Consider the following 15,000-nt stretch of genomic DNA (forward strand, 5'->3'; position numbering starts at 1 on the left):
AGATGAATTGTTTTCATTCGAATTCAGCTATCAGAATATTTTTGTATTTTTTTTTTTTTTTTTTTGGTTTCTCCCTTTCCTTCTCTTTTTCCCATCATTATTTTTATTTTTATTTTTATTTCTTTTTCTTTTTTAATTTTTCAATTTTTATCCACTGTTGATGTCGTTGGAAGCGTTCGTCGATTTTTTTCCTCTTCTTTATTTTCAAGCTTAAAATCATCATTATTATTATTATTATTATTATTATTATTATTATTATTATTCTTTTGTTCTGTTTTTTTGTTTTTATTTTTGTTTTTTCTTTTTTTTTTTGGTTATAATTAAGACATCGATTTTATTATATAGTAGAAAAACTAATTGAAATAGGATGAAGGATAAAGGGATTTTTTTTTGAAAGGTTTATACATTTTTTAATCATGTATTTCGTACAATTTTACATAAATGACAGAGAAGGTTTTTACATAAATTATCAACTAAGTATTTTATGTTATTACACAGTCCTTTTGGTAGATATCTACGTTGTTGGAATTACGAATCGGGATTAATAAAATATGCAGAGGTTCAGAAAGTGCCGTAGAAATAATACACGATGTTTTGTTATCGCTCGAACGACGTTCCGTGCTTTTGTTCTTGAAGGAAAGAACAAATAAAATGGAAAAGAATAGAAAGAATTCAAAGACGGATAAAAGATGAAAGATTTAACTCAAATATATCGATAAGACAAAGAGAAAGATACATATATATATATATATATATATATATATATATATATATATATATATTGAGAGAGAGAGAGAGAGAAATAAACAACATATATTTTCTTTTATCATTTTAAGACGGATGAATGTAAAAGGTACGATGAGATTGTATAAATTCATTGCATTTTTTTTTTTTTTAGAAAGAAAAAAAGAAAAATATATAAGAAAGTAGAATATTTCGAAAATGGAGATGACATAATGTTCTAGGGAATTAAACAAATAAGTTTATTTAATTTCTTAGATCGTATTTAATATTTAATTTGAAATATTTCTGTTTTATTGGAAATAAAATGATTTTATATTAATTGTACTTTATTTGAAAGAAAAATCGACGAATATATAAATATACGAATTAGGAACGAAATAGAAGAATACGTTTAACAGAGAAATAAGATGATTATTGTTTTAATAGAGAATGAGAAAAAAAAGAAAAGAAAAAAGGATAGGAGAGAGAGAGAGAGAGAGAGAGAGAGAGAGAGAGAGAGAGAGAGAGAGTAACTCTCGAATCTCGAGTAGATTCGATATTTTATCGTGAGGATATAATTGCGGTCTCATATTCCATAGCGTTTATCCGATAACACGATAATTACGACGTCGACTCCATTCGAATAGTAAGCAATTATTAAACACCGTTATTAAATCGTTTCGTTCTAGTCGAATAGCATTGTAAATCGAGATGAAAAATGGTAATAAATACTATTTCATTAGCCGGAGGTGATCTAATTATCGATCGAACGAGGCGTGAAATAATTGGACGATCATTAACGACCGAATTACGAATTTCTCGTTTCACATGCGATTAACGTCGTAATCCATTTATTTCACACTTTCTTTCTCCTTTCTTTTTTCTTTTTTTTTTGTATTTATTAATCTTTTCTTTTTCTTTATTTTCATTTTTTATTCTTCTCCTTCTTCCTTTCCTTTTAATTCTCTTTTTAATTCTTCAATTTTTCCAAATTGCCAATGAACGTTTCTTTTTTTTTTTTTTTTTTCAATTTATTTTCTCGAAAAACTTTTTCTTCTCCTACGATAAAGATATCGTAATAACATCGCCCCTAATTAAATATCTTTAATAACGTATCAAAATTTTCAATGAAAATTTTATACAATCATTTATATAAATTATATAAGGAAAGGATTTCAAATTTGTTTTTGATATTAAATTTATTTTGAAATATTTTTACATTAAATTGATTACGTTCTTTGACTATATATAAATATAAATATATATATATATATATATAGATATATATTGCATAAATATTTTCAAATATTTTTATTTATAAATATTGTTAACTCTTTCTCTTTCTCTCTCTCTCTTTCTCTCTTTTTCATTTTGAAAAATAATTAATAAGATACTAATATCGTCCTTGTGAGATAATTTTTGTTTGTTCTTGGATAAAGTTGAAAGCTCCTAACTCCGCCGGTTATATCCTTTTCTTCTCCCTTTTCGAAGGGCCATTCTTCATGAAAATGAAAAGCAGTTCCCGATAAAGTGTTAGAATGAAAGAGGAGCAAAACAGAAGGAAATAGAAGGGAGAAAAGGGAAAGAAATCATGAGGAAGGATCTCTTTATAATCTCCAGGAAATTCTGTCGAGGGAAAGGATGAATTTTGCACGATTAATCAAGGAACGTTAAGGGGCTAAGAAATACCTAAAGGAAAAGGTATATCTCGTACAATGTTATCCTTGAAAAAGAACAAAGAATAAAGAATACAATCCATTTGGTTGCAAAACGTTACGTTCAAAATGATTTAAATTATTTCAAGATTCGTTAGAAGGAATGATTTATTTTAAATCGAAGTTACAATATCCAGTTATTTCATCCTACCCATCGTATCTTTAACGAGATATAACGATCAGACTGATTTTACATTAATTAATCCTTTAATGATAAAATATCGTTTTGAAAGTGTCCATCTGTTCGGATAATTAAAATCAAACGATGACGAGTATACTCGTCAAAATTCAAAGTAAATAGACTTTTTTTATTGGTAATTTCCATTAATTGAGAATAAAATGACAAATAGTACGAGTTAAATTATTTGAAAAACCAATAATTTTATCATACGTAAATTCGTTAATGCAGCGAACATTATTAATTAATACAGTTTCTTTCGGTTGATTTTTTCTTTTTCTTTTTTTTTTCTTTTTTTTTCTGTTTTTTTTTTTTCTCCCTGAATTTGCATTTAAATCAAACAGAAAAAATAGTTTATGATATTTTTGAAAATAGGAATGCCACGCAAGCGCCGTGGAAATAATTTAAACTTAAAGAAAGTGACAATTATCACAAGAAATTATTTCAATTTCGTGCGATTGTTAATATTCAATAATACTCCAATATAATAATATCCGATCATTTAATTATAAAGAGTGCGCCAATTAAACGTAGTTAAAGGAATAATAATAATCTCTCGTTGTAAGATTTTCATTTTGAAATTGTTTTTAAAATCGTAATTGAATGCGCACGCTCATATCTGGAAAAATTCTGAGAAAATTATCGGAGAAGAGCGATCGATAATTGATCGTTCAAAAAAAAAAAAAAAAAAAAAAAAAAAAAAACAAAAAAAAAGAAAAAGAAAAAAGAAAATAGAAACAAAAATGTCGAAAATAATACGAAGGTTTGACAATTGAGAAGAAAAATCTATTTTTTGGAAATAATTTTGAAAATAATAGATATGTATACGTATGTATATATGTATATATGTATATATGTATATATGTATATATGTATATATGTATATATGTATATATGTATATATGTAAATATCTTGATGATGTAACTTGATAATAATTTGACTTTCGAATCTGGCAGATTTTGATCGCGAAACGTGTTTATAGTATATATATATATATATATATATATATATATATATATATATATATACATGTGTATATATATGGAATACTGATTTGTCGATTATCAGGAAAATGAAATTATGACTGTATAGCTCATAATGCTAATTAGAATAACGAAGTAATAATGATAGAAATTACAACGGAGTAAAGTCATAGGGCGATTTAGCGTTAACTTGATAAATACTCATAGCGATTGTATACAAATTCTCTTCAAACTTTCAATACATATTACATATATATATATATATATATATATATATATATATATATATATAATATTGAACGAATATATGTAAGTTTATTGAACGTATGTATCTACAATAGTTCTGATCGGCTTATCGGAAAGTATATATGAACATATAAAATGGTTTTAAACTGCGGTCACGTATCTTCTCTCTCTCTCTCTCTCTCTCTTTTTCCCTTTTTAGCTTTCTATATACATTTATATATATATATATATATATATATATATATATATATATATATGTATGTATATGTCGTTGGAGAACAAAGTTCGAATCGAATCACGACCATTTTCCAGCGATGAAACGCTCGAGTTATCTCCCAATAAGTCAGAAAAGAGATTTATGTACGTATTTTATACGCACACACACATAGGACATTGTTATGTACTTATACGTATAAATATACATACATATTTACATACATGCATACATACATACATACATACATACATGTATATATGCGTGTAAACATATATACATATGTATATTTTGTCCGCAGAAGCAGAAAATATTTCTTATATACGGGGCGAGTTGCCAAAATTGAAGGAAGCACTTGAAGAGTGGGGATGGTTAAAGATAAAATACGAGTATAGAAGAACGAGGTCAGTACCATACGGTTTTAAATCGATAGATACTCTAAGAGTTTATGATGTGTGTATGTGTACATGTGTGTGTCTAAAAGAGAGATAGAGAGAGAGAGATAGAGAGAGAGAGATAGAGAGTGAGAGAGTGAGAGAGAGAGAGAGAGAGAGAGACAGAGAGAGGGAGAGTTTAACATATAAACATTGATTTTAGAATGTTTACATAGTAAATATAAGATTTCACTTTGACGAATAAATAAATAAGCGACACGGGTCCATTGTTTTCTTTTCTTTTCTTAGTATTTTCTTTTCTTCGCCGTGTCTTTGTTTATTTTGCTTTTTTATCTTGTTAAATAGAATAGAAAGTTTCGTAAGAATTTCTCAGTTTTCATTTGGCCGTCCGAACGAACGCGTTGATAAGATTAACATCGTAAATTTTCGCTAATAATCTGTTTTAATTCTGTAGTTCAACGTTAAACGTAGAATTTTATTTGGGATTTTTTTTCTTTTTCTTTTTTTTTTTGCAAAATTATTTCTTTTGAAAAATATCATAATCGATTTTAAGAGTAACGCCAGTATTAGTATAATTATCTGTCGATTATATTTCAATTAAATGATCGTTATTATTAGATAAATCCTTTGTTTATATATTATTCGTATTTATCGCAAACAATGTAAATAACAATGTTATATGAAGGAACTAATCCTATCGCTTGATTTATTAATTAACGGATTAGTTATACTTAAACGTTATATATAGCTTTACATATATAAGTGTCCTTATACTACTCGTTATATATATATATATATATATACATGTAAGATATATAAGCACTTAATATTACGAATATTTTTAGAATAAAAAATATATATTATTATCGTACGAAATAATATTTGTAATTTTCTTATCGATCGACGCCAGCTTTCTTTATTGTTTTTTTTTCTTTTTCTTTTTCATTCTTTTATTTTAATATCCTTCACAAAATATAATAATAACAATAATAATAATAATAATAATAATAATAATAATAATAATAATAATAATAATAGGGATAGTAATAATAATGATAATAATCGTAATGATAATAATAAAGAGGAGGGAGGGAGGGGGGAGAGGTGGAGGAGCGAAAAAGAAATTGTAACAAAAATTTTAGCTAGAAATGGCGAGTTTGTTATCGAGGAGAATGCACGGTGTTAGTACGATGAGAATACGTCGAGCGTGAATTTTCCGCGCTGACTATAATCCAAGCCGAGAGAGTTGGAGGGCCTTCGCCGTCCAAGATTTCTCTGCCTAACCCGCTGTGGTCGCCCTTTTGAAGTGTTCTAGTCGAGAGAACATTCAAAATGTTGAGTACTTGCCCGTACCGTTGGAACGAACATCGTCATCACCCAACTCACACACATACACACACGCACACATACACACATACACACACAACTCCGCCATCGTTCGATTTTTATGACGACATGCTTTTCAGTTTGGCATAAAATGTTACGAGAAATTTCTATTGACGAATACGTGAGAACATTTTTGAAGAATAAGAAGATAGAGAGAGAGAGAGAGTGAAAGAGAGAGAGAGAGAGAGAGAGAGAGAATGGAAAACGGAAGAGAAAGAAGAATACAAAGAGATTTCTAAGAAGGAATGGAATTTTCGTTCTTTCGACGATTACTATGCGATTCTTCGCGTGTAATTTCACGTTGGAATTAAAAATTCGAAGAAGATGAAAAGCCTCAAAGAAGTACGTGATTAAATCCGCAATCATTTCTTTCAAAGCTTCAATATTTTTCCTTGAGAAAAAGTTACTAAATAATAACGAGATTTAATCTTACTCTTTCTCTCTCTTTCTCTATCTTTCTCTCATTTTCTCTCGACTTTGTATTTTTCGAGTTATTCGCATTTCTTCCGCGAACAAACATAATTATCTTTTCTATCTCGTTCACTATATTAGATATATCATTTATATTATTCATATTTAATAACAATGACGAATATATATATATATATATATATATATATATATGTATATATATGTATAGGTTGCTTCAAAGGTTTTCAAAAGCGTATGAAATTTTTTTCTTAAATCTTCTTTCTTTCTTTTTTGCATTTCTTTTTTACCTATCTTTTTTTTTTTTATTTAAAAAAAAAAAAAAAAGCAACGAGTTTTTTGTTAACTTGTGAAATTAAATGATAATAAACGTAATAGGGTTAGATCATTTCTTGAAGTAATTTCGTCGTATTTAAAAATTTTTTTTTATTATTAAAACGATTAAAGATAATGTAAATTGTTTTATGTCTTGTATCATAAACGACCGAACGATCATCAACTTGAAGATCCATACAAGGGTCGTAACTTGACCTTTATGGTCATTGATTCCCCATCAGAAAGTTATTCCACGGGTTCTTACCGATAAACTCCTGAAGTATGAATCTAATCTTTTGGGACAGTCCATATATTTGATATTAGATTTATGATACCTGTCAATTTGACAGAAATCATGAATATTATTCGTTTTGATAATTTATTTTCATCACGATTGATGTGACGACATGAGTTGAAATGTTATGGAAAAAAAAAAAAAAAAAAAAAAAGAAAAAACATATATGATAATCAATATGTGTTTATGTTTTTGCGTAAGGAATTGAAATTCTTTTGAAAATAATCATAAAGTTCAGAGAGAGTTTTTTTTTCATAAGAAAAATTGATATTTTAGAAGAGGACAAATCATTCAAAAAGGTAATCTTTTTCGATATAATTTTTTACTTCGTTTTTATGAGGAAAAAAAGGTTCAAATGAGAAATTTTTTTTATTCCCCTTTGGAGCATCGTTAAATCGAGCTTTCTCGTTTCAACGATAAAGAACGAATTTACATTGTAGACTTTTTAACATTGTATTTCGTATACGTATTTTATCATATTTTACGGCATTGTTTTCCTGAGTATATTATTTACTAACGTAGAATGTAAAATTTTAGAATACAAAAAAGGTATTTATGAGACACTAGAAAGTTCTTTGATCTTTCTTCTCGGGTGGTACGATTGACACCGTTTTTAGATTCTTAGAAACTTAGAAAGCTCGTAGCATTATGCATCGCGCGACATTTGCGCCATTTTAAAATTCTCGTCGATGAGAATGAAGTTTAGACGACATTGTGCATTTATTTTATTATCTTTTAATTATTTATCGTAAGTGTTAGGAAATTAAATGAAGAGAGAAAAAAGAAAGAGAACAAAAAAAGAAAAAAAAAAAGAAAACTTTTATTTACAAGCGCACTCATATTTATCATCATCATTATTATTATTATTATTATTATTATTATTATTATTATTATTATTATTAGTTTCTTTTTTAATAAATCAATATTTTGCGATGATATAAGATAAAAATCTTTAGATACCGACATACGTATATAACGTAGATTTATTCGTAAATTAATTTGAAATCTCAAAGGCTTTCAATCTATAAAGAAAGAATCCTTTCCATTTCCTTTTTTCCTTCTTTTTCTTCTTTTCTCTCTCTCTCTCTCTCTCTCTCTCTTTCTTTTTTTCTTTTTTTCTATTTCTCTCAACGTAGAAACCGTTTCGTATTGGCTCTGTCCCGTTTGAGAAAGCTAAAGAAGATCGATCCTCAATATGAATTGAACGGCACGAAGAACGTTTGGATTCTAAAGCCGAGCAAGCTTTGTTGCGGCACTGGTATCGTTCTATCGTATGATCTAAAGAATATTCTTCGTAGAATCGATCGAGTACCGAAGGATTACTATGTCCTGCAGAAATATATCCTACAGACATATACATATATATATGTGTGTGTGTGTGTGTAAATGCATTGTATTTATTTTCAAATTTTTTTTTCTTTGTATTTTTTCGATAAATGTTATACTTTTTTTTTTGGTGTAGAATAAATTATCGAAGGATGTAAATTGATTGGGACTAATCACTGTAAAATTTTTTTTACAGATTTTTTATTTTATTTTATTTTATTTTTTTTAATTTTTTTTAATTTTTTTTTTTTTTTTTTAATGTTTTACACACAGACAATTCAAATTTTTTCCATTTTGTTTTTACGAACTAAAAGAGAAATATTTTTTTTCTTTTCTCTTTTTACTTTTTTCTTTTTTTTTTCTTTTTTTTTTTTTTTTACGGCAGGTAAAGACCGTAACCTCAATGGTAAATGGTCAGTAATTAAAGCAACGAATCGTATCACAGGTTGAATGTTAACGTATACCGAATATATATATATATATATATATATATAATAGAGATTGTTAATTCGACTTATGTGCATGATATTTTGTTATAACTTTACTGATACCCCATTAAAAATGATACGGATTTACGGATAAGGATTTATTATCGTATTTTATTTTATAAGATTATTGTATAATTTCTATCGTCCAATTTACAATATATTTGTGTGTCAGTATTTTAGTCGAAAACAAAAAAAAAGAAAAAGAAAAAAAAAAGGGAACGAAAACAGAAGAAAGAAAAGAAACGAAAAAGAGAAAGGAAAAATGTCAGCGGAAACGAAGTTCTCAAAGTTATGTGCATTCATGTATATAGAATTTAAATTGAATCTATAAAAAAAAAAAAAAAAAGAAACAAAAAAAATTTCTAACGAAAAATAATTCGAACGATTATATAAACCTGATATAATGATGGAATTTTCGTCGTTACGTAAAGTTTGGAAGAACGTTATATACAGATATATTGTTAATGAATGAAAGAAATTTGAAAAAAAAAAAAAGAAAGAAGAAAAAAGAAAATAGAGAAAAGGAAGAAAAAGAAATAAGAAAAGGAATCATAATCAAGCCGCGATGGGATTCCTCAAAAATGGCCGAGAATGATTAAAAGTTGATTTTTAATGGGAAGATAATTTAGAAACTGTTTTAACTCTAGCGTCAATTAGACGGTTAGAAATTGGAGCGTACTTAACTTCGTTGTGAGCAGCCTCGACTCTCTTTCTCTCTCTCTCTCTTTCTCTCTCTCTCTCTCTCTCAGATATGGATTTTCAGCCGTAAAGAGAAAGCTTCGTTAGTCGGCACTTAATTAACAGTCACTCTTTCTCTCTCTCTCTCTTTCTCTCTCTCTCTCTCTCTCTCTCTCTCTCTCTCTATTTCTCTAATATCCGGCATATGACCGAAATCCGTGTGAAGCAGCACTCTTCTCCTCGTAATTTAAAGTAATTACATGCTTATCGATGCGTACCATCTCTCTCTCTCTCTCTCTCTCTCTCTCTCTCATATTTTTTCTTTCTGCCTTTCTGTCTCTCTGTCTCTGTCTATCTTTCTCTTTCATTTTCAGTCACATTCATTATTTCACTAATTCTTATTGTAGACGTACGTCATTTTCATAAAAGCTACCCTTAGTAAAAATGAAGAATCATATACCAAAACGCATTCTAACCCCTATCCTTTATTTTTTATTCTCTTAATTTTATCTCTTATCTTCCGTTAACTCGATATTATTATTCTTGTTAACGTATGACGTAACCGAGCGTAACCGATTAGTAATTAAAGCAACGAAGCGTATAGCAAGTTGGATATTAACGTCTACGACGGAATGTAGTTATTACACGTGACTCGTGTCACATAGATAGTGTTGTTTCGCCTTATATTTCAATAGGTAAAAATTCAATCAAATTTTATTCACGCAAATAGATTATTAAATTATAATAGATATTATTTCTATCGTAATATAATTATTGAATTTTTAACGACAATGACAATGTTTAAGCGTCAATTTTATGGAGAAATAATTTGAGAAATACTATGTAGATATACTTTAAGAATATATATATATATATATATATATTATATTATTATATTATTATATTATAATATTATTATATTGCTTTTAGTAATTGCGAGCCAATAGATAATTATCTCTATAATATAATAATATCTAATAGACTAAAGGACGATATAATACAATATGATACGTAGGAGCTTAAATATACGTGCTATAGTAAAATTTTTATATATACATAATGTCCGTCTTTCTAATAAATTCAATTCTAATTAACTTTCGATATTAAACTTTGCGATAAATATATGTGAGGGTTCTATGATATATAAAAAATTATTTTTCATAATATATTAAAATTTTCTCATATCCTCTTTCCTTCTCTCTCCTTTGGTATCGTTTTCTTTTTTTTTCTTCTTTGTTTGTGTTTTTTTTTCTTCTTCTTTTCTTTCTCTTTCCATTTCTCTTTTCTTTTCTCTTTTTCTTTTTTCTTTTTCTCTTACCTTGCTTCTTTCTCTTTACAAAAGAGAAGAGAAGCACTTCTTCGATTCAGCTCGAAGGCGTGCACCCTTTCGAATTACCACGGTTCGATTCACATCTGCAACACCAATGTACAGGAAAAGTACGAGGAGGAGATGAAGAGATGAAGAGAAAAAGGGCGACGTAGAAATTCTCAGAGAATCGAGAAGTCGATGCACCGCCACGTTGGAATGGGATTGCGAGAAGCTGAACGAATATTTAAAGTAATATCTACTACGTTCTTCCTCTTTCCCCCCTTACCCTCTCTCCTCCCCTCCCTCCCTCCCTCCCTCCCTCCCTCCCTCCCTCCCTCCACCCCGGTTTCTACGTTTTATAAAGGGAATCTTCGTTTATCCATCAAAGGGGATGGTTATATCTTTCCTATCTTTTTTTTCTCGTTTTTTTTTCTTTCTTTCTTTTTTTATTATTTCTTTTTTTCTTTTTTTTTTTTTTTTTCGTGAAGGAAAGTTGGGGCGGTACATGAGATCGATAAGTGCCTTGAGCAAATACGAGAGAATCTCTCTCTCTCTCTCTCTCTCTCTCTCTCTCTCTTTAATTTTTCTTGAAATTTTGCTTTTTCCTTTATTTCCCCTGAAAAATTCATCATGACGGAGAACGATATTACGAAGAAAAAGAGATAGAAAATGTCGAAAATTTATAATCTTGACAATGTTTGATAGAACTAAGAAACATAGGGATATAAATGTTTTTACTTTAGTTTTGTTTTTTAAGATGATAACTATATCCTAATGAATAAGATCTAATTTCATCTGTTTAATAGAAATAAGAAGAGGAATCTCTTCTCATGGAACTATTTAATTCGAGAATTATCAAGTTTCCTCAACGATCAAATACACGAGAGTCTGCTTAAAGTTTAGTTTATTATAAATCGGTTTGCTTTTAACTGCAATATTGAAAAGTTCTTACATACACATAGACACACATACACACACATATTCACGAGCATAGAGAAATGTGAAGAAGAGAAACCAATGTTGTATGTGTATATACATATAGTATAGTATATCTATATAGAGGGTGATCCTTTTAAGTAGGTCTATTTAAATATTTGTTCGGCTTATTGTGATGCAAAAAAATATTTTTTTTTTCTTACGTAATGTACATGGTATCAAAGGATCAATATTTGACAAGAATTTCTTTTTTTCGGAGTTGTCAAGTTTTATCAGTATTTTTTTCTTTTTTTTTTTTTTTCAGACACATAACTACATTTCTTTTTTATTGCGTTATGTAGCTGATCAAAAAATATATTCAGATATGAATAATAATATATGATCTTTATCTTCGAAAATTAAAGTTTTTAAATATAATTTAAGTATATATATTTAAGACTGATAATAGAAAAGCATGAAACAATGGAAAAATTTGTATAATTGATCATTGGACATTTTAGGAAATGTGTTACGTAAAATTTCAATTTTACGACGACGACGACGACGACGACTATGAAGACCGACGATGGGACTAATGGGACTAATGGGACCGACGATGATGACCGAATGGAATCGACGATCGGTATTTCTTTTTACACGAATATTTATATGTGTTATCTTTGAAAAATAATTGTTTAACAATTTATTTAACAATTATTATATATGTAGGATATAGTTTTAAGCTTGGTATTTATTTTAAACGACGACATAATTGTTCTATTTTTCTTCGGGTTTTTTTTTTCTTTTCTCTTGTTTTTTTTTTTTTTTTTTATTATTATTATATTTTGATTTAAATTGATTTCCAATTGGAAAGAAGAGTAAAGAGCGTTCTCGTAACACTAACACGTAATGTTCGTAAAAGACGATCCAATTTTTTTCTTTCTTTCTTTTTCTTTTTCTCGTTCGAAATAATTTAACGAAAGTGAATTGTGCTGACCAAAATAAAAAAAATATTTTTATCGAATGCGATTGGCGAATATCTTTTTTTTTTTAGAAGGAACGAAGGAAGAAAAGATGGAAGGAAGGAAGGAAGGAAGGAAGGAAGGAAGGATGGGTTGGAAGGAAGTCGAGACAACGGTAACGCTAATGGTTTAGATTCTTCTTCCTTGATTCTAGATCTGTAGGATAGGTTTGCAATCGACAGTCAGAGTTTCGTTCTCCGATTAAACAAGTTGTGAGTTTCTGTAGAGAAGGCAAATCGCCTGTGGGTATAGGAAAGAAAGCTTAACGGAGTGCCGTTGTAATCGTTGAGTTCGAGTTGATTGCAGTCCGAGAACGGCAAATGTTCGTGCACTTCTTTTCACCGGTGAATCTCAAAAGTACCTCCTTTGGTCCTTTGATAGAAACAAACACTTCTGAGTAATTGCTATTTACTGTTTGATCATTTGCGCTCATACGAATATATTTTTTCTTTCTCTCTTTTCTTTTCTTTTTCTTTTTTCTTTTTTTTTTACACATTATGAAAATTGGATTTTGCAAATTTATTAGACTTTGATTTTCTTTGAATTTTAATTGTTATACATGAAGCGAAAATTAAGATCATCGAGTAATTATTGCTCGATCATTTGCGATTTATTTATTTCTTCTTTTCTTTTATTTATTGTTTTTTTTTCTTTTTCTTTTTTTTTTTTTTTTTTTTTTTTTTAAACATATGTAGATATTTTCTTTTTCTTTTTTACATTATCAATCTCGTGGATCTCGCAAATTTATAAAACTTATATTTTATCGTTTTAATTTCTACAATTATTATTATGTCAATTTTATTCTCTATACATCGACAATATTATTAAATAAATATAAATCGAAGAGATTTTCTCGACTTTAATCAGGATTAATCAATTAACTTCGAATGGAATTATTTTTAATAAAATAATGTCCTTTGAATTTTTATCGTCTACAATAATATAACGTTTACTTTCAGATCTATAATTATATTATTCTTAGATATCAATGTAATTACAAGGAAAATTATCGAGTCAGCTGATATTAAAAATGGAAGATTATTTGAAAGGAAAAACAATGATGTTGAATTTATTGCCAATAACTTTTATACTTTAAGATTTATGATCATATTATTCTTGGATATCAGTGCTATTATTGAAAATTATTATCGAATCAGTTGATTTCAATTTGTTAAAACGAAAAGTCATTGTTAGAATTCATTTGAAAATAATAATAACAATCAACAATTGATTCAATAGTAGACGATAGTAGAGATAAGAGAGAGAAACGAAAAGGTAAAGATAAAATAAGAGAGAGAGAGAGAAAGAGAGAGAGAGAGAGAGAAAGAGAGAGAGAGAGAGAGAGAGAAAGAGAGAGAGAGAGAGAGAGAAAGAGAGAGAGAGAGAGAACGAGAATTTACGTGTCGAATACGGTGCGAATTTCTTGTCGCATCGTAAAGTTCCCCTCGTAAAAGAGGTGGAAAGTTGGCGCGAATCTGCGCCCAACTTTCACATAGAGCTAGAAATCGTGTTCTCGTATGATTTTATTGCTGGTGGTGTTCCGTAGTTGTAGAAAGAAGAAATCGATGATTTGATCTTTCGGTAGATTCGTATGAGTTTGTTAGAAATTTGTTACGTCGAATTTATAACGATACAGTTGAATAGATAAATTTTCAATCCGTTCTCAATGCATAAGATTCATTTTATTATTCATTTCAAATTCCAATTATATATATATATATATATATATATATATATATATATATATATATATATATATATATATATATACACAAACACACATTGGAATTTTATATATATATATATATATATATATATATATATATATATACATATAATGGAGTATGTACGTATATGTATAATATGTATAATATATATGTGTGTGTGTGTATATACATACATATTATTTCTGTTGGTGAAAAACATTTGTTATGTTATGAAAATGAAGATAATAGGACGATGATGATACGAAGGAGAAACATTGTTTATTACGCATAAGTCTTTTCTTTTGTTTACATTCTCGTCAATGATTTCTACAGTGATAATGTTAGTTAATGTCAGAGGAAGGAGTTTTAAGATCAGTATCAAACGGACTCGTTCGAGCGTAAAGACAGACAATTTTCATGGTTGGATTTTATCTTGGTGTCAGTCGCCATTTCGTGTTTGGTAGAATGTTGATGATGGCCGGCCGTCCGGCCATTGTGGAAATACGAGAAGTAAAGGAAAACAAACATTTACTTTGGTCTTCGTAGTAAGCAGTATCGTACTTGAATCATCCTACTCACAACATCTCTCGGACTTGGGAATCCTCAAGGTGGTGGTTCTTTATCGACTATCCTGGAATACGGAACTCATCCTTCGACGAAACAGGTTAGGTAAGAC

At 28.5% G+C, this 15,000-nt stretch overlaps 2 long non-coding RNA genes across 2 annotated transcripts in view; both read left to right on the plus strand.

Annotated features, from left to right (window-relative positions):
• The first annotated feature begins 10,608 nt into the window (after positions 1 to 10,608).
• LOC124427169 lies at positions 10,609 to 13,262 on the plus strand. Its single transcript, XR_006942883.1, has 3 exons — positions 10,609 to 10,930; positions 12,118 to 12,239; positions 12,651 to 13,262. It is a non-coding gene; the product is annotated as an uncharacterized LOC124427169 (long non-coding RNA).
• Positions 13,263 to 14,535: 1,273 nt separating this feature from the next.
• Positions 14,536 to 15,000, plus strand: part of LOC124427026 — a 5,615-nt gene continuing 5,150 nt past the window's right edge. The window contains exon 1 of the long non-coding RNA XR_006942856.1: positions 14,536 to 14,993. This is a non-coding gene — a long non-coding RNA (uncharacterized LOC124427026). The remainder of the gene's footprint in view (positions 14,994 to 15,000) is intronic.

The sequence above is a fragment of the Vespa crabro genome, chromosome 9 (genome assembly GCF_910589235.1).
Source record: "Vespa crabro chromosome 9, iyVesCrab1.2, whole genome shotgun sequence".
Taxonomy (NCBI): Eukaryota; Metazoa; Arthropoda; class Insecta; order Hymenoptera; family Vespidae; genus Vespa; species Vespa crabro.